Below are 22071 nucleotides of genomic sequence, written 5' to 3'. Positions count from 1 at the left end.
AAAAATATTTAATATTTTATGCATATATTGTGTTTCTATATCAATGTCAATATATCACAAGATATGCACAAACTCAAATTCAAACTTTTATAACCACTGGTTAAATAACTAAAGCGTGATTCGAGCAGGTGGTGAACCACCGGAAATACACCCTCATGATTTGATTTCCAAAACTTGTTACCAAAAATTGGCTAATAATGGAATTTGAAATTTTGTCACAATTAAAGCTTTCCCATACCAAACCTACGTTACCAAAAACCAACCGAGTCACACCAACTCTCATTTATGCTTCTTTAATTGATTATTATTTATCACCTTTTTTACTCTCTAACGTTTCAGGGTTCCTGGATTATTCAGGCAACCTTACTTCTTTCTTTACAATATTTTCCGAACAGCCAAACGGCACCTAGAATTTTCCAGAGGAAATCTCAGTTATCTCTAGTTTCAAATTTAATCTACACCGGCAAGCCCTAAAACATCAACACAGAGAAACGAAGACGCGAGCGCATTGGTGCCTTGACCGTGTCTTGAAACAACGAAAACAACAACTACAACAACCAACAACGTTTGCAGCTCACAGAATCACAACAATATAATAAAAAAATAAAGAAAAAAGATGAAATAACAAAACCAAAACCTGCTTTGACTATCTCATTAAAAAATAAAAAGTAAATAAAAGAACCAAGTTTGGTTTTGAGATGTATATGATGTGTGAAAAAAATGGAGCCTTTGAGAACTTTACCGTTGGAGAGACGGGTATAAGGGTTTTGTTAGGGTGGAGGTGGGGCACAGCATAAGGATGGTGTGACTTCAGAGTGCAGAGAGCGAGTAGTGTCTAGTGTGTGGTTTATTTTGGGGTTATTGGCGGTGCGTAGTGCGGTTAGCACTTTAGGTGTTGGCGCAAATCTTAATGGGGGTTTCGCATTTTCAGAATTAGTTCAGCTGTCCCTACTCTGTAGTCTGTACGTTCTTCTCTTTGTTTATGTGTTTTCTTTGGTAAACTTCTCTTCTATTTATTTATTTGCCTCCTTGTACTTTGGCCATCTCTTCTCTTTATATTAGGCACTCTCTTTTTCCCTTAGAACTTCTGTTATTTCTTAAAATAACAAAATTTATGGTGGGTCATTCAAACTTTTTCTGGTCTCTTATGTATTTAATGTAGAATTTAATTTTTATTTTTTGTCACATAAAGAGGTTTAATACCAAAACTTTTTATTGATTTTTTAAGTATTTTTATAAATAAATAAATTAAATATTTTATACACCACTAATTTAAAAAGTATTTATTTTACATACTATTTCTCCTCTTCCATACTTTTTGCAACACACAAATATTTGAAATATAGCATACAAAATTTTACATATAACACAAATTTTTGCATATAGTAAACAATTTTCGCACATAACACACAAACTATTATTGGGAATGTATTTTGTTAGTTGGGTGAGTCAATATTTTAAGCATGTAGTCTTCTAAAAATTTCTATGCTGCATATCAAACTTTATGTACTCTGGCTATTTCATAGGTATAGCACACAGATTTTTGTATATGGCAAACAATTTTTGCTATGAATGTATTTTTGTTTAATTTATTAGGTGTAAGACTGAAGACTTTTGAGAAGTCCTATTTTGAACTAATCTCAAATCATATATTTATTTATATTTTTAATTTCATAAATTATCTTATTGAAGGTAATTAAAGGTAGTTTTGATTAATTGGATTTGAAATAAATTAAGGTTTTTATCCAAACTCTATGCTTATGGAGTATTTCTCTATTTACAACTTAAAGTTCTAGAAATCTAAAAATAATGAGTTTGGGCTATTTAAATTAAGATTTTATCTAATTTTATAATTATTGAGTTATTTTATATATTTAAATTGTAAAGTTTATAGTTGTGAAATAATAAGGATTTTTATATGATTTGCACTAAATAATTAATATTTTAAAATATTGATACTACTGTTTTGGAAAAACAAAGGATTTAAGTATATTATTTCTAATTATTTGATTTGGACATTTTATTGAAAAGAATTTGTAAAATTGACGAGCAAATAGTATTTTCTATATACAATTAATGTTGGATTTAACTTGGGTTTCAATTATTATATTATTCCCAATTTTATTTGAAATTACCAAGTTACCCCTAACCCTAATTTTCAAAATAATAAAACCCTAACCCAGCAACCCGTTACCCAACCCGGTTCCCTTTTTCCCCACACCCAGTAGCCACCGAAGATCCCCCTTTCCCCTAACTCATCAGCAAGCACCTAAGGTTTCCTTTTTATAAAAGAAAGAAAAGAAGAAAGAAAGGGGGGAGTTGGGAAAGGGAACGCCGGTATGAGAAGAGAGAAAGGGACGGCGCCGGCGGGCGTCACTGCTGCCGCGCCGCCGTGTTGCACCGGGGAGGGTGAGAGAACGAAGAACATGCAAGAGAGGGAAGAGAGCTGCGCCGGGAGAAGAGAGGGAAGGGAGATCTGAGGGGAGGAGGTGCGTCGCCGGCCTGGTGCCACTGTCGCCGTCACGTCCTGCCGTCCCTGCCACTATGAAGCCGCCGAACTAGGCTGAGGGAGAGGGAGGAAGAACGAGCGTGGAGAGCTCAGCCGCGAGAAGGGGAAGCGCGGGTCTGACCCGTCGCCGCCAGATCCCGCTGCCTCTGTTCGTTGCGCCGTCACCTCTAGCCTCGCCGCCGTCCCTACGCCGTCGCAGAGCAAACAAGAGAGAGATCTGAGACTGAGTTGGGAGTCTAACCATCGTGCCCAGCCGCCGTTCGCATCGCCGGCGCTGCCTCCGTCGGAACTGCTACCGTAGGTGCCGCTGCCGGAGAAAGGAGCTACGTCTCTGTGACTCTGACCGCCAGGAGTGGTTCTGTGACTTCTGGGACCACTGCCGGAGCTTCTGGCCATTTCTGCCGTCACCGGAAAACTCTGCCGGTAAGGATTTTGAATTTGGTTTTCATTCGTTTAAAATTCCGGAAACTTTATCGTTTGCGTATGTGGGTTTCAGCCACCATTGCCGAAGTCCGGGTCGCCGCTGCCATTTGAGGTGGCTGCCGGGCTACCGCCAAGCCGGTTCGGAGACCACCGCCGTTTCGGTTCAGCCGTTCCTTCTTCGTTCGGTAAGCGTCTCGATCTGAAAGCCCTCTAGTTACTGCTTCATTATACGTTGAGGTGTTGTAGCATTTGTTGTTATGAGAGTTAATCTCGTCTATTATATGTTGCGATTAGAGTGGTTGTGGTTGCTGAGAAAGTGGGTTGGAGCTGAGGTTTTGACTGCAGTCGATTCGGGTCAATACGAAAGGAGTCAGTTAGCGAGTTTGGGTTGTGATTTCAACGTATTGAGGTAGGGGCTTTTTATACAAACTGATTCATTTTAAAGTGGAAGTTGTTATAAATAGATATGCTGTACAAAATGTATTTCTGGTGGTTATGTGAGTCTTATGAATTGTCTGGTTTTATCTTGAATGAATATGGGTGCTTGTTTGATTGTAACAATGTCTGATTTTGATAAATTGGAGATTTCTGGATTGGTTGATTTGAATGATTTTTAATAATTTGAAAGTTGAGTTTTGTTTTATTGGAAACTGATTTAGTCTTGAACCTGTCAGAAAGGATTGATGATTGGTTTTGTTGGGACCCGAAAAGGGTGACAAAGTCCAAGTTTTAGGGGAGATGCTGCCGAAATTTCTAGAAAATCTGAGATTTTGATTGGAATTGTTATTTTGGAAAAGAATGAATTATGCTTTGACTTAAATATTTGAGAAATAAATTATGTTTGAACTTGCCTTAGTAGGAAAATCTCTATATCTTGGATGTAATTATTAAGAAAGGAATTATGCCTTAAAAATCAATTTAAATATGAAATTTTTATGTTTTGGAAATTGATTTATGTAAACAGATTTTGGAGGGGGTTTTAATGGGTTTAAAATAAACGTGGTTTTCAATTAATCTATTTCACTTTACGACATTTAGGAAGAGCTTGAAGTATTTTCTGGAACTTTGATTTATTAAAATTGAAACACTTCCCGAGCCCTTGGAAACAGATTTAAGAATGAAACTGAAATTGATTTTCAGTTTAGAAATGATTTGGTTTTGGCTTAAGCTTGGTTGGTTTTGAAATTGGTTCGGAATAATTGGAAATACGATTTGGTTTTGGGTTTAAACCCTATTCTATTTATTCAACTCAAGAAGTTAAAGTTTCGGAGGTTTTCAAGGAATTTAAGAAATGAGTTAGGTTATTCTCCCCTGAAGTCTTGAGACTCCGCTGAGGAATCTTACGACCAAATCTTGATTTAGAAATGAATGATTTTGAGTCTTTCAAAGAGATTTTGAACTTGGCATGGTTTTGAGATCTTTGGAAGTGTTGGAAAGATGTGGAAAGTGGCTCCGTTTTGAAAAGTGATTCTTGGCTAGCTGTGATTTGACTACGTTTGTTACTTAAAAGTAAATGGGCCAAGAATGATTTGAATTAAGATTTTGAGCCTGATTGATTGTAGATATCATCAAGATTGATGAGTTATTGTTTGGTAGGCGTAAGGGCCGGGTTCGTCCCGCTTATGCTGAGAGATTTGATAATCGACGAGATTGTTGATAAGTCGTTTGCGCCTGGCAAGGACGGTGGTTAATCCCGCTTGTCGAGGTTGCGGCGCTCGCGTAAGGACGGTGGTTAATCCCGCTTACGTGTAGATGTGAGGTCGGAGGCAAAGTATCCCGCTCACATCCTTTCGGATCACAAGAGTGTGCAGGCACTGACATCCTGGACCGTGTGCGCGGGCACGTTATCCCAGAGGGTTCCCATTTATACGTGATCAAAAGGCAACATTCTCATGGGAATGTGTCGGGTTGGCAATTGAACCGACAATGTGATATCACAGCCAGTAGGACAGGCATTCATCATTTGCATCTATGTGATATTGTTTGGGTGTGCATATTGTATTTGGTTTGCCTATGTGAATACTTATGTTAACTGCTAAATGTTATACTTGTTGTAATTGCTCTTGATTGTGCTTGAACTACATTAATTGTGATTGTGTTTGAATTGATTGGTTTGTGAAGAGTTGGTTGCTGATCTAGCTGTTTGGGCCGGGGGCCGTGTTGGATTGGATGGGCTTGAGGCCGTGATTAGTATATTGAGTCCTAGTTCTGTATAAAGTATCTGATCGGTTCAGCATAGACTTAATGAACCTATGCTTAGGACGGGATGATCATTTATACCGCGTAGGTAACTTCTTTCATGATTGCGGTCTAGGAAAAACTTTTCAGACATTTTTAAGGAAAAAGGTTTTGTTTTAGAATATTTGAGAAATTTAGCAAGTCTTCAAAAAGGAATTTTCTGGATTTCGAATGTGAACCTATGATTTTTGGAAAGACTCATAAAACAAGCAATGATCACTGAACTCTAAGAATGATCTTATCTTAAAGTATCTTGTTATAGCAAATTCTGTAATCCTATAGTGAGAACAAGCGAGGACGACGTTCTCACTCCCCTACAGGTTATTCCTTTTCAGGATATGGAAGGCGAAGCTTCAGGAGAGTTATGTTTATTTTCTGTTTATTCGGTCTTTTTGTATCACCGTAGCTATTATTTTTCCCTCAGCTTTATCTTTATGAAGCTTGTAAGAGGGATAGGAAATTATGATATGTATAATTGTAAACTAGTGTTATGTATATGTATATATATATATATCTTAAGGTTATATCTGAATTGTATGTACATGTATGTTTAGGTTTTCACGAAAAAGAGTTATCGAAGTGTTATGCGGTTTTAAGTTTTAAACAGGCTCATATTTTAGTCTTGAATATTATAAAAGTCGTGGTAATACTCGAGCTATCAGAGTGGCGCAGCCGGAAGCGTGACATTTTGATAGTTAGGGTGTTACATTTGTGGTATCAGAGCGGTCTTTCCTGTAGAGCCTGAGGAATGGACCGACTATGCTTCAATTGCATACTCTGAGCGTTTGTCATGTAATAGGTCTTGTTGAATGATGAGAATTAGAGCTTTATGCACATGACTGTCTATTGATTAATGCCATTAGTCTTGCGTTGCATAATTCCTGATATTAAGTTTGGCCGGCTTAATACTAGTGAATTATGTATATGAAAGCACTGATGGGTTATCATAGATGATATACGAGTTTTGAGTAAAGTAAATCGCGGGTTTTAGAAATGTTAGAAACTATTTCTCGAGGTTACTCAGTTATGTGCTTTGGATTCTGTTGGATGTCATGTGACTTATTGTTTCTTAGCCTATTTTGATGTTCTTGTCAATTCTTTTGGGAAGCAGTTTGATGTTTTCAATCCTATTTTTCTGTTCATATGCATTCTTCTTGATTCTAAATTGCATATGCCGGTTTGAATTTCTTGGTGTATCCGTTTTTCTCTGTTTGAGCACTTTTCTTGATTCATGTAATTTTTCGACATGATTTTGAACTTGTCTTTATGCAACATGTCTTTTTATGTCCTTACTTCTAGTCTTTAAAAAAAAATGGTGATTCAGTTTTTCTCTTAATTGACTATATTTATAACCAATTTTCAAACTTTTATAAAATCGCTTTTGATTTGATATACACCTATCTATATAAAACTTTGAAAATTCCTTATGCAATTTAAAAAATATTTATTTCTAATACCTCGCATGTTCTTTTACTGGTTTACGGAACTACACTTACTTTAAATACAATTTGACTTTTCAAAATAATTTTATTACGGTCCCTATACGTAACTCTATTTGATTACGTACTTAGGTATTTTTAAATTCTTAAAGGAAAGGCTTTTCACTTTATTTCCAGTTAGTTTTCGTTTGACAAATTGACTTTAATTTAGTATGATACATTATTTACGTAATTGTTGTTCTTTTGAAAATATTAGGTTCATCCCTTTCCTCTCAAGTATGGGCTAATTCTTTAAGATTGTGTTTCTATGGTCATGATACTTGATTTTGTTTTTAACTACTCTTTTTCTTTTATGAACACCACTAGTAGTCGCAGTTTTCCTTCTCTTGTGAATTTCATGCTCCTCTAAGTCAACTTAAATTGTTTCTATCTAGTGTGTTGTTTGTCCTCCCAATTGTCCTTCTTTAGTCAAAGGTTCTTTCTTGAAAATTCACTGTTGATTGAGTTGTTTTTCCTGACGAGTGTTGCATCATTTTGAACCAATGGAAAGCTTGTTTAGTGTCCCATGCTTCGTGGATCTTGTTTGAACTCCCTTGACTTGAGATCCTTTCTTGTTTGGTCTAATTCCCTTTTAAGTACATCTTAATACTCTTGAATATTCTTATGTGATGGCAATTTCAAGTGTATTCTTAGAGTTTTGATGTGAACTTTTGAAGCAAGTTTTGGATTCTCTTAAGAAACTTAAATCAATTCTTCTCGCTTAAAAAATTGCATCCATAGCTATCCTTTAAATTGGAAAAGTTATTTTGGAGTTGACATGCATTATTTTAAATAAAGTTTTGAAACCGACTGATAAGTAAATTTTTACCTCAGGGTTTCCTTTTCTAAATAGAGTTTAACTTGTTCCATATTTGCTATAAAATTTTATACACACTTGTTTGAATTTAGACTTTGAGAGTTCTTGAACAAACGTTTGATTTTCTTACAACCCTGCCACAATATCAGTGTATACTTTTAGCTGATTGAGTACCTAAATGTCTTTCAGGATTTTCGAAAGATTGTTTTGGCCTTAACCCAATTGACTTTCAATTTTCAACCCTCACCTATTCTATCTTTTACTTGGAAACTATTTGGACAAAACGCAATTTAGTTTTCTTTTAACCATATTGCAGTTTTGATATATATTTATGTTACCCTTTTGTGAACTGCGAGTTACATACTTTTCTTTTAGCACAGGAGGTGATCTTCTTTCAGTTTTTCATTCTTTATATTAAAATGTATTATGTGAACTTGATCAAAAATTTTAAATCTTGAGAGTGTCATCACTAGCTTTAGTTGACCTTCTTCTATGATTTTATACTTGTTAACTCAGCTTGATTTAGTTCCAAATTACTGTCTTGCTTATCCTTTTGTGTTCATATTAGTTGTCTCTGATTCAGGAGTCATCTTTGAGGTTGTTGAACTGAATTTCTTTCCAATACTCTTCATCGATTGTACATCCTTGTTTACTTGTAGATTCAACAATTCTTTCAGAACTCTTGCGGAGATTATCCTTGTTGTTAGTCCTTCTATTTCAAAGTCTTTTACCTTTCTGAGTAAACTCGAGAATTGTTTTGATGTCATGTGCGATCTTTAGGTATAGTAATGCGATGCTAGTTCTTTAAGGCCTGTTCGTGGATACGGAAGGTGAAGTGGTAAGAGTGCAACGTTATGAGAAGTTGTGGGAGTTTTGTTTCTCGTGGAAGAGTCTGCGGATGTTAGGTTTGTGACCGGTTATGGAGTTGTGAAGTGATTGATGGAGATGGGAAGTGGAAGTTTCGAAGGGGTAAGAGATCTGTGAGGAAATGTTATATCCGTTGTTTTAATACCAACTTGTCTTGTAGCCTTTTGCCACATTAACTATAGCTCTGCTTTGTGAACGCCTATCTTGACTTGCACCTTATATTGTTTCTCCAAGCTTTTGTAAGATTTTGAAACCATATAACCTTTTGCATTGAGCCTATCTTGTATCCTTCACCTTACACTATACCTTACCTTTACATTTAAATCTTATGGATATCAGGTATTTGAACTTATGTATATATATGTGTTAAGATCTCTTACTTTTCTAAAAGGTATTTAAGGCTATGTACTATATTATGTATTACTTTAATTTTCGAGGACGAAAATTTTTATAAGGTGGGTGGAATGTAAGACCCAAGACTTTTGAGAAGTCCTATTTTGAACTAATCTCAAATCATATATTTATTTATATTTTTAATTTCATAAATTATCTTATTGAAGGTAATTAAAGGTAGTTTTGATTAATTGGATTTGAAATAAATTAAGGTTTTTATCCAAACTCTATGCTTATAGAGTATTTCTCTATTTACAACTTAAAGTTCTAGAAATCTAAAAATAATGAGTTTGGGCTATTTAAATTAAGATTTTATCTAATTTTATAATTATTGAGTTATTTTATATATTTAAATTGTAAAGTTTGTAGTTGTGAAATAATAAGGATTTTTATATGATTTGGACTAAATAATTAATATTTTAAAATATTGATACTACTGTTTTGGAAAAACAAAGGATTTAAGTATATTATTTCTAATTATTTGATTTCGACATTTTATTGAAAATAATTTGTAAAAATTGACGAGCAAATAGTATTTTCTATATACAATTAATGTTGGATTTAACTTGGTTTCAATTATTATATTATTCCCAATTTTATTTGAAATTACCAAGTTACCCCTAACCCTAATTTTCAAAATAATAAAACCCTAACCCAGCAACCCGTTACCCGACCCGGTTCCCTTTTTCCCCACACCCAGTAGCCGCCGAAGATCCCCCTTTACCATTAAGGACTTCTAGTTAGATATAGGATGCTAGCTGGTCTGTCCTCAGGGTCAGCAAGCACCCAAGGTTTCCTTTTTATGAAAGAAAGAAAAGAAGAAAGAAAGGGGGGAGCTGGGAAAGGGAGCGCCGGTATGAGAAGAGAGAAAGGGACGGCGCCGGCGGGCGTCACTGCCGCTGCGCCGCCGTGTTGCACCGGGGAGGGTGAGAGAGCGAAGAACAGGCAAGAGAGGGAAGAGAGCTGCACTGGGAGAAGAGAGGGAAGGGAGATCTGAGGGGAGGAGGTGCGTCGGCAGCCTGGTGCCACTGTCGCCGTCGCGTCCTGCCGTCCCTGCCACTATGAAGCCACCGAACTAGGCTGAGGGAGAGGGAGGAAGAACGAGCGTGGAGAGCTCAGCCGCGAGAAGGGGAAGTGCGGGTCTGACCCGTCGCCGCCAGATCCGCCACCGCCTCTGTTCGTTGCGCTGTCACCTCTAGCCGCGCCGCCGTCCCTACGCCGTCGCAGAGCAAACAAGAGAGAGATCTGAGGCTGAGTTGGGAGTCTAACCATCGTGCCCAGCCGCCATTTGTGTCGCCGGCGCTGCCTCCATAGAATTGCCACTGTAGGTGCCGCTGCCGGAGAAAGGAGCTGCGTCTCCGTGACTCTGACCGCCGGGAGTGGTTCTGTGACTTCTGGGACCACCGCCGGAGCTTCTGGCCATTTCTGCCGTCGCCAGAAAACTCTGCCGGTAAGGGTTTTGAATTTGGTTTTCATTCGTTTAAAATTCTGGAAACTTTATCGTTTGCGTATGTGGGTTTTAGCCACCATTCCCGAAGTCCGGGTTGCTGCTGCCATTTGAGGTGGCTGCCGGGCTGCCGCCAAGCCGGTTCGGAGACCGCCGCCGTTTCGGTTCAGCCGTTCCTTCTTCGTTCGGTAAGCGTCTCGATCTGAAAGCCCTCTAGTTACTACTTCATTATACGTTGAGGTGTTGTAGCATTCGTTGTTATGAGAGTTAATCTCGGCTATTATATGTTGCGATTAGAGTAGTTGTGGTTGCTGAGAAAGCGGGTTGGAGCTGAGGTTTTGACTGTAGTTGATTCGGGTCAATACGAAAGGAGTCAGTTAGCGAGTTTGGGTTGTGATTTCAACGTATCGAGGTAGGGGCTTTTTATACAAATTGATTCATTTTAAAGTGGAAGTTGTTATAAATAGATATGCTGTACAAAATGTATTTCTGGTGGTTATGTGAGTCTTATGAATTGTCTGGTTTTATCTTGAATGAATATGGGTGCTTGTTTGATTGTAACAATGTCTGATTTTGATAAATTGGAGATTTCTGGATTGGTTGATTTGAATGATTTTTGATAATTTGAAAGTTGAGTTTTGTTTTATTGGAAACTGATTTAGTCTTGAACCTGTCAGAAAGGATTGATGATTGGTTTTGTTGGGACCCGAAAAGGGTGGTAAAGTCCAAGTTTTAGGGGAGATGCTGCCGAAATTTCTAGAAAATCTGAGATTTTGATTGGAATTGTTATTTTGGAAAAGAATGAATTATGCTTTGACTTAAATATTTGAGAAATAAATTATGTTTGAACTTGCCTTAGTAGGAAAATCTCTATATCTTGGATGTAATTATTAAGAAAGGAATTATGCCTTAAAAATCAATTTAAATATGAAATTTTATGTTTTGGAAATTGATTTACGTAAACAGATTTTGGAGGGGGTTTTAATGGGTTTAAAATAAACGTGGTTTTCAATTAATCTATTTCACTTTACGACATTTAGGAAGAGCTTAAAGTATTTTCTGGAACTTTGATTTATTAAAATTGAAACACTTCCCGAGCCCTTGGAAACAGATTTAAGAATGAAACTGAAATTGGTTTTCGGTTTAGAAATGATTTGGTTTTGGCTTAAGTTTGGTTGGTTTTGAAATTGGTTCGGAATAATTGGAAATACGATTTGGTTTTGGGTTTAAACCCTATTCTATTTATTCAACTCAAGAAGTTAAAGTTTCGGAGGTTTTCAAGGAATTTAAGAAATGAGTTAGGTTATTCTCCCCTGAAGTCTTGAGACTCCGCTAAGGAATCTTACGACCAAATCTTGATTTAGAAATGAATGATTTTCAGTCTTTCAAAGAGATTTTGAACTTGGCATGGTTTTGAGATCTTTGGAAGTGTTGGAAAGATGTGGAAAGTGGCTCCGTTTTGAAAAGTGATTCTTGGCTAGCTGTGATTTGACTACGTTTGTTACTTAAAAGTAAATGGGCCAAGAATGATTTTGAATTAAGATTTTGAGCCTGATTGATTGTAGATATCATCAAGATTGATGAGTTATTGTTTGGTAGGCGTAAGGGCCGGGTTCGTCCCGCTTATGCTGAGAGATTTGATAATTGACGAGATTGTTGATAAGTCGTTTGCGCCTGCAAGGACGGTGGTTAATCCCGCTTGTCGAGGTTGCGGCGCTCGCGTAAGGACGGTGGTTAATCCCGCTTACGTGTAGATGTGAGGTCGGAGGCAAAGTATCCCGCTCACATCCTTTCGGATCACAGGAGTGTGCAGGCACTAACATCCTGGACCGTGTGCGTGGGCACGTTATCCCAGAGGGTTCCCATTTATACGTGATAGAAAGACAACATTCCCATGAAAATGTGTCGGGTTGGCAATTGAACCGACAATGTGATATCACATCCAGTAGGACAGGCATTCATCATTTGCATCTATGTGATATTGTTTGGGTGTGCATATTGTATTTGGTTTGCCTATGTGAATACTTATGTTAACTGCTAACTGTTATACTTGTTGTAATTGCTCTTGATTGTGCTTGAACCACATTAATTGTGATTGTGTTTGAATTGATTGGTTTATGAAGAGTTGGTTGCTGATCTAGCTGTTTGGGCCGGGGGCCGTGTTGGATTGGATGGGCTTGAGGCCGTGATTGGTATATTGAGTCCTAGTTCTGTATAAAGTATCTGATCGGTTCAGCATAGACTTAATGAACCTATGCTTGGGATGGGATGATCATTTATACCGCGTAGGTAACTGCTTTCATGATTGCGGTCTAGGAAAAACTTTTCAGACATTTTTAAGTAAAAAGGTTTTGTTTTAGAATATTTGAGAAATTTAGCAAGTCTTCAAAAAGGAATTTTTTGGATTTCGAATGTGAACCTATGGTTTTTAGAAAGACTCATAAGACGAGCAATGATCACTGAACTCTAAGAATGATCTTATCTTTACGTATCTTGTTATAGCAAATTCTGTAATCCTATAGTGAGAACAAGCGAGGACGACGTTCTCACTCCCCTACAGGTTATTCCTTTTCAGGATATGGAAGGCGAAGCTTTAGGAGAGTTATGTTTATTTTCTGTTTATTCGGTCTTTTTGTATCACCGTAGCTATTATTTTTCCCTCACCTTTATCTTTATGAAGCTTGTAAGAGGGATAGAAAATTATGATATGTATAATTGTAAACTAGTGTTATGTATATGTATATATATATCTTAAGGTTATATCTGAATTGTATGTACATGTATGTTTAGGTTTTCACGAAAAAGAGTTATCGAAGTGTTATGCGGTTTTAAGTTTTAAACAGGCTCATATTTTAGTCTTAAATATTATAAAAGTCGTGGTAATACTCGAGCTATCAGAGTGGCGCAGCCAGAAGCGTGACATTTTGATAGTTAGGGTGTTACATTAGGTGAGTCAATATTCTTAAGATATAGTCCTCCAAAAATATTTGTACTGCACATCAAAATTTTTGTACTATGGACACCAAAATTATGTACTGTGCATATTTCATTTTGGGTGTCAAATTTTTGAATATGTGGTCCTTCAAAATTTCTGTGTTGTATATTAAAAATTATGTGTTATGCATTAAAATTTATGTGCTCTAGTTTTCATAACATTTATAGGAGAAAAAGAAGAAGATGAAGACGACAAGGAGTGGCGATGTAGACGTTTGTTCAGAGCCAACGTGGATTAGGAAAAATGGGCAAGGGTAGATTTGTCCCCCTATCACCTTCAAAAACAACATCGTTTTTGGGTTAAAGAGGAACCAAACGTCGCTCTCACCCACATAATTCCCGAAGCACTAACCCTTATTTACAGAATACGCAACTGATGAAGTCATTGATGTCGTGGAGTGGAGGTAGCTTTTGTCGCCGTTCAGGTTAGTGACAGATTTTACTATCTCAAAAATTAACAATATTCAATCTATATTCCTAAATTACATGTTGGTGTTGGAGTGTTCAACGATGTAGAAATGGTTTGTCTGGTTGTGCTTTTTTAAAAATGTTATTTCAGTGAATACCATTTGAAGTTTTTTAATTAATTTGTTAAATAAATAATATTGCTTGTGAGTGGTTTAGATCATCGGTACAGTAAGATAAAATGTCATGAACTGAATTTTAATTAGTAGTAATAATTTGCAGATGGGTGAGTTTGAAGTAGTTCCTGTTTTTCATCATAGAAAATATTTTATGAATTCACTGGATAAATTAGATTATGTTGATGGAAAAATGAAGAAATAGCCATTTTTAGACATTGATTTGGTGAACTTCTTTGATTTCGTAGTGTTATTGAAGGAGCTTGGTTACACAGAATACAAGACTATGTTTTGGTTTGATAGCATGACACTTGACTTAGAATCTAACTTACATATAATGAGGGGTGATGCTGAGATAAATGAAATGAGGAATAACAAGAGTAGAAACAAAGAGACAAATAAAATTTACATCTACTTTGATCATCCGATTAGTGTGCCTGAAATTGTGGATAAGGAGAAGCAAGCTGAAGAGGTTATTTTGAGTGATTTATCATCCTTAAATGATGTGTATGAAATAACTGAGGACAAACCCCACAAGCCACCTCCTCTAGAATATGAAGATACAAATTGTAGTGAAGATAGTGAGAAACAGAGAAGGAAGGAAAGATTGAAGAAAAAGAAGAAAAAATGGTATTATCAAGGAAGAGAGCTAGTCAGGACCTGGCTGGTGAGGTGAAGTCTGGTCCAGATAGTGAGATGAATTCTGGTCCAAATAGTGAATTGATTAAGGGTGGCCTATATATTAGGGATAAGGCTGGACCAAGTAAGAGTGGTCCAAGTTATTCTCCAAAGATAGCCAAGAAAATAATTTCAAAGAAGTATTTAGATAGGAGGAAGACACATATTTTTAGGGATGGTAAAACTGGGGTGAGAGGTGCAATAGGTGATGGACTTGAAGTAGGAGGTGTTGAGGGGTGTGAAAATGGTTTGGCTGGCAATACAGTGGGTTCAAATTCTGAAAAAGTTAGGAAAGAGTTAGACTCTGATTATGACAAGTCTTATGAGTATAAGAGTGAAGCATTTAACAGCCTAGTGTCAGATGATGATGAAGGCAAGACTGTATTTGATGTATTCAATGAGGAGATAGAATACGGGAAGGTTTTAAGGTTGGACAAATATTCATTACAATGGAAAGTTTCAAGAATGCACTAAAGGACTATTTTGTATATGAAGGGAATGATGTAGTGTATCTAAAGAATGAAAAGAAGAGGGTAAGGGCTACATGTGCAGGAGAGGACTGTCCTTGATTGATTTTGACATCTTGAAACAATGCAAGGGGTTCTTATCAGGTGAAGTTGGTCAAGAGGCTACTTACTCAACTTGACTTAAAGCCTAAACAAGCTATGGAATACATGATTGAAGATTATAATGTACACTTTACTGGTAAAATGATAAGTAGGTCACTGAAGGTGGCTAGAGAGATAGTTATAGGCAATGAACAAATACAGTCTTGTCTAATTGTTATTTTGGCATTTTGCGGCAATACCCCCTTTAAGATTGTCTTCCAAGCATACTCATTAAATGAAGAAACATAATCATCTAGCCTTGCAAAGAATGAGCAATGAGCTTCTGCACTCTACAATTTAAATTTTGTGAGACTAATAGTAAGTACAAAATTGAAGAAAATCAAAATATTAAAACCATGAACATACCTTAGAGTAAGGGAAAATGAAAAAAATAATCTATTTGGATTATTTTCGGTCCCAGACATGAATAGAATAGGATGAGACCCGCAATAGTACATTGGGGAGACCCATCTCTTCTTCCTTTGACCTCCGACACTCTTACTAGAGTTCATGCTGCAGTTTGAGTTATCGCTTCTAATTTGTAGGTTCAAGGATGAGCAACGTTCTCCACTTCCAATCATGGTGCCCTAGGTTTTGGTTATTGTTATTTCGAATACGAGTGACTGCGGAGAGATTGAGGATACAGAGGACCATCCAAGTTAGGTTTTGGTTCTCTTTAACCCAAAAACGACGTCATTTTTGAAGGTGACAGGGGGATAAATCGATCCCTGTCTATTTCTCCTAATCCATGTTGGCACTTAACTCTGAACAAACGTCCACATCAACACCGGTAATTGTCATATCAGATTTTCCGTCAATTTTTGTCAGGGGATACGAGAGAGAGGCCATAATGGGTTATTTTATGAATAGATAAGGACCGACGTGGATGACGTTTTTTGTCAAAGATCACATTGTCCTAATTTAAAATGGATAGAGACCAAATTGAATATTCACTCTTTAAATAAATACAATTTTATTTGAATAGTATTTAGTTAATTCAGGATGAATTGGGTTTTCCTCTAAATATATTTTTGGTAAAAATAATAAATTTTTATTTTTTCATCCTTGAGAGTTATATTGAAACAGTAATAAAATGTTAATTATTTATTTTGACCTTTTTATATTGAATATTCATATGTTAGTCTTGAGCTTTTATTTCTTTTTAATAATTTTATTTTTTAATGTAATTTTGAATAACATCATCTAAATAATATTTATTTGAATAATATTTGACAAAAAATCTCCAAACACAAATTACATCGACATTAATCCAATTTTGATTAAAATTAATTTTATAAAAATACATTTTTACTAACATTCATTTGCAAAACATTAATCCAACTACAAGTATTTTTTTTAAAGATATAACCAGATCTCTTACTTTAATGTTTTCTATTTCTTATTATTTTATTTTTTTGATCAATTTATTATTATTATTATTAGGGTTAAGTACGATTTTGATTTCTAAGGTATAAGTTGAATTTTTTTTTGTCTCCAACTTTTTTTGCATACAAAATCATCCCTAAGGTTTAACTTGATTTTAAAATCATCTTTTTTACCAAAAATTTAAATTTTATTACCAAATTACTCTAACTAAAAAAATTATAAAATAAAAAAGAAAAAAAAGAAATGGGAAAGAGGGAGAAAGGACGAAAAAGGGAAAAAGAAGAAGAAGAGGTAACTCCGACTTTGGCGTGGTCTTCTCCCCCAGTTCCTCTCTCTCGAACTCGCTATCTTCATTGTCCTTCTTCTTGGTGAATTCAATGGCGGTGGTTTGATAACGACGTTAGAAGCTCGACGATGGCTCTCTCCCGAACTCGCTGTATTCGTCGTCCTTCTTCTTGGTGAACTCAACGGCGACGGTTTGGCAACGGCGTTAGATGCTCGGCGATGGCGCAGTGGCCCCCTTCTCGTTCTTTGATCTATTCTCCTTCTCTGCCCTTTCTCGTTCGCGTTCTTTCGTCTCCCTCACGGTGCTCGACGGCGAATGTTCCGCGCCGCTGTTTCTTCCTAGGGTTCCAATTCTACTTTTATTTCTGATTTTGTTAATCACATTATTTTTTATTCTGATTTTGTTAATCCATTGTTAATCACATTGTTAATCACATTATTTACCATGATCATTTTGTCTATTGCAAAAAAATTTAATGTGGTTATTAATTATTGCACCCATTTTCTAATGCTCTTCAATTCTTGATTAATCCCATTCATTATTTGCAACATCTTCTTCATCTCTTTTTTGACCTTCCATTTGCTTCCTTCTACAGGTTTTTATTTACTTTTTTCACTCTACTCCTGAATTTTCAAATTTTTTCATCATCAACAACTTCATCATTCCAAACGAAATAATCACGCATTAATTCAACCTTCTGCATTCATGAATTCGAGGACATTTCAGCCATTTCACATAAGTTGCATAGTATTTATCATCATAAATAAAACAAAAAAGTACATACCTCCACAACGAACAACAAAAAATTTTGTCGTTGTTGCAGTCGAACTTCTTTTTCTACTTTGACACAGAAAAAGAGCCACCACAACTACTCATACAAGCATGAGATACGTTCTTTTATTGAGATTGTGATATTTTGATACATTAAAATTTACAAATATCTAATATGACACATGCAAAAAAGGTTTAAAGAGAGGATTTTACTTTAATTTCATAATTTTTTTATTTTTATTTGTTAAATCCAGATCACACATTGCACAGAGCCACTATAACAAATAAATTGTCACTTGATAGCTATTATTGTCAAAAAAATTATTCAGGTGACAGAAAGATAAATATGACTAATAAAATTTAATATTAGTGCATACACTTGACTCATTAAAAAATTAGAGTATACATCTATTTATCGTATGAAAATTTATGTGTATTTTTATCAAATCTTCTTATTAATAAATAAAATATTTATTTTATTTATTTATAAAATTGACATTTATTTATAAAATATTTTCTTGGCTCGTCAAAAAGTGAACGAGCTCATTTTTTCAATTTTATATTTTCACTCGTGACGAATTTACTTAAACCAATAAGCCTATTTGATTGTTCTACTTTTTAGCATTTATATTTTATAAAAATTGGTATGCGTATATAAAAAATTAATTATTATATATTTATATAAATATATATTATTTAATTTATTTTTTAATATATATTTTATATTTTAATATATATTTTAAATAAATAACTGATTTAATTACTAATATTTTATATATACATAATATGGTGATATATTTTATTAACCATATTAAAATATTTGTCTCTAATCCTGCATCTATTAATGTGAATGACATTTAGTAAAAAAATAAACTATAAAAAAATGTCCTCTAATTTTTAAATAGCTGATGTAATTATCTCATAAATTTGTTAATAATAAAATATTTCTAAAATATTTAAATATAATACAAATAAAAAATTTATAAGTAACAACTTATTTATGTATTTAATGAATCACTTATATATTTGTCCACCTGAGATCTTCGGGAGGATAATCAGCGCCGTGCATTGTCAACCAACCCCGACAGGCAACGATCAAAAGAAAACGACCACCACCTCAATAAGGCCCAAATGCTTGATGGATTGGGAGAAAAAGAAGTCCAGATAATCCAAGAGCTCTACCAAAGAATCCAAACCCTTGAAATTAGAATAAGTGACATTTAATTCGGATTAGAACAACTTTTAAAAATTATATTTTCTTTTAAGATTTAACTGGACAGGACTAGCTTGAATACGTGACATATAATTTGACCTAAGGACTACTTTTAAATTTTATTTAATCTAAAATCAATTGTTGTGCTTAATCTCTTGATTAATTAAAGTGATGCCTAATTAATGCTTGAAAATTGAAGAATCAAGGAATTGAAAATCTGTTAAGGTTTTGTCATAAATGATCTTTGTAAACTTCAAGATAAGTACACAAGATTGGTTATCCTAAGAGCATAAATATCTCCAAAGCCTTGACCCTCATCACCATTATCTTCTCTCATCATTCAAGACTCACTGTTCGTGGCATCCAAGCATCCAACATTCAAGATTCTCAAGGCTCTCAGCAAGATACCCTCTTGCCCTCTCTGATCATCAATCATAATCAGGTTTTATTAATCTAATTATACTTTTTAATCGGATATTTTCTTATTCAATCCTTTAATCCTCTTGGGAATAATATCCACTCACTGTGGTATTACTTGTGTATTCGGTGCACTTGTTGGTATCCTGAGCTTCGATTTTCGCTCAAGTTTTTGTCGTCATTGTCGGGGATTAATTGAAATTGACAACATAACGTCCACTAAATTCTGTTTCTTTTTTCTTTTTCACGTTATCTTTCTTCCAGTTTTCCACATCCCTGCCCCTTTTTTTATTTAATTCTCTTTTTTAAAAAAATTTCAAAATTTAAATTAAAAATTTAAAAATCAAATTCAAAATTTTTGAAAAATCGGCCTTTGATTCCTTATTTCTTACATTCTTTTTAATTGATTTAAATCTCTTCTTCTATAGTTTTCTTAGATTCCACAATCGTTTTCTTTGTCCGTATTTTCTTTTAACGCTCTTTTAGTTCTTGATTCTATTTAAAATAATTTTTTCTCCTTTTTATTCCACAAGATGCGTTTGATCTTTTTCTATTTGTGTATGTAGGGAATAATGGAGTTAGAGATTGCAGAGTATAAAATCTAGAAAAATAATAAATAATTAATTAACAAATTAATCTAAGCAAAGAAGGTTAAGAAATTATAATTTATAATTTGGAGAAACAAAATATTTAGAATACAAATTAAAACACTAATTTTAAAGGTTTTGGTCCAAAATTGAGCCAACGGGATAAAACGGTTGAACCGAGCCTATGTTGAGCCCAAGTCCACATATATAACACTTAACAAAGTCATATTTTAGCCTCTATTCCCTCATTTCATACAAAGAGAGGCGGATAGCAAGAGAGAAAAGAGGAAGAGAGAATGGTGCCTTTCGTTACTTTTCATCATCATCTTTGAAGTTTCATAACTTTTGCTCCAGAGCACTGATTGACGAGCCATTTGTAGTCACGTATTTGTCTCGAAATTATCTTTAATTTTATCTGAATAAGAAACTTTGAATATTTCTCCCAGTTTTCCATTCTCTACAGTTTTGCATTTTTTTAGATACATGGTGTTAAAATCTTGTGATTTTAGTTCTTTAGTGATACTCTAGTATGGATTCCAAATGTGGTTCCATCCCATATTCAAGTTGGTTAAGGTAAGAAAGTTCAAATCCTTCATTATCCATGATTTTAGGTCAAGCCCTAGTATGAATGTTGAGTCATTGTTGTGATTAGATTGTGTAGATTAGCTTCACTGTTTGGTATTAGTTTTTGGTGTGGATTGGTGCGGAGCTTGTGATTAGAGGAGGATTGATCAAGCTTGGAGGCTTTGGTTGGGGCTTGATTCCAATCGGAGTAGACATGATGAAAGACTATGTGAAAACTTAGGCTAATTGCCCCTAGGTTAGCGTTGAATAAAAAGGTTGATGATGGATTGTGATATAGTTGTTTATGTGAATTGGGTGCTGATGAGTGCATTATTATTGAATGAATAAAATTGAATATGCATGAATTGATTTAGTGTGGTTTGATTGCCTATAATGGCAACTGATATGGAAATTTGGGTTGGAGGCCGAGATAAGGTGAGTTATCTCCTATATGGTAAGTCACAATAAGTGATGAATCTGCTATGAGTAAATTATTGTTGAATTGATGAGGATTTAATTATATGAATGGCTAGATAGTTTGATTTGTTGAGGTAAACTTGGGAATTTGGATGGATTATGTTGGAGTGATTTGGTTAGGTGTGGAATGGGTAGGACTTGATTAAATGAGTGTTGGGATGTGATACGGATTTTACATATCAACATCTGTAAAATTACTGGCAAGTGTACCGGATCGAATCAAATAATACCACGGTGAGTGGGTTATTGTTCCCACGAGTATTAATGGATTAAGCAAGCAATGATCAATTGATTATTCTAGTTAGACGATTCAATTTTGGATGATAAACAATTGATAGAAGAAGCATGCAATTTAAATGACTTGAGCAAGAAGTAAATAAAAGCAATAAATAACTTGAAAGTAAATAATGAAATTGTAAATTGCTGGAATGCAAATTTGCAAGAATGTAAATGACTAGAAAGTAAATTGAGCAAAGTAAATAAACATTAATGGAAAGCAAGTATAGAGCAATGGAATAAGAGAATGATAGGAAGAGCATTAGGGTTTAGAGATATTGAATTCTCTAAATCAAATAGTTTTTTATCTCAACTTCAATCATAAAATTATTGATCTCTTGGCAAATCATAAGTGATTGAATTCCAATTTCTTGGTAATTCAATCTCTCTTGACTTGATCAATTGTCAATTCCTTGATCAAATTGCTCATGAGAAGAGATGAAGCATGTTCTCTGATTTAGAGCCACACAATTTCATGAATCTAGATGTTGGTTGATTATATGTCACGTTATTAATCCAAATCTAGAATCACAAGAATTGAGAGAAAGAGCTTCAAGCTTAGTTTCATGAATCTACTTTTTCAAGTGATCATAAAACCCAATTTAGATTCAAACTCTTTCACCAGAGATTTGAATCCTTAGAATGAAGAAGGAAGACTTTTCTAAAGAAGCAAATGAAAGATGAATTGAAGATGAAGACTAAATTAAAATTGATCCATTAAATTCAATAGAGCTCTTTTCCCCAAGAAAAAAGGGAATTAGCTACTCATAGCTTAGAGAATTACAAAATATGAAAGAAATGAGAATGAAATAGAAAGTGGGAGGAGTGAAAAGAAGTCCATAAAGTCCTCGGATAAGGCTCTCTCATCCTTTATTTATAACCTATTCTAAATTACAAATTCAAATGAAATTCAAATTTCAAGAAAATGTAATTTCTAACTAACTATTACTAGAGATCTTCTTTGCTTTAATTAAGTCATGAGGCTTGTCAATTGTTGTGATGATTGTGGGCTTCATTAAGTGGGCTTGAGAAACAATGGTTGTGTCATTGAATTATCAAAC

This window comes from Arachis ipaensis, chromosome B5, assembly GCF_059453495.1.
Source record: "Arachis ipaensis isolate K30076 ecotype BB chromosome B5, ASM5945349v1, whole genome shotgun sequence".
In the NCBI taxonomy this organism is placed as follows: domain Eukaryota; kingdom Viridiplantae; phylum Streptophyta; class Magnoliopsida; order Fabales; family Fabaceae; genus Arachis; species Arachis ipaensis.
Note: the sequence above shows the minus strand (reverse complement) of the source record.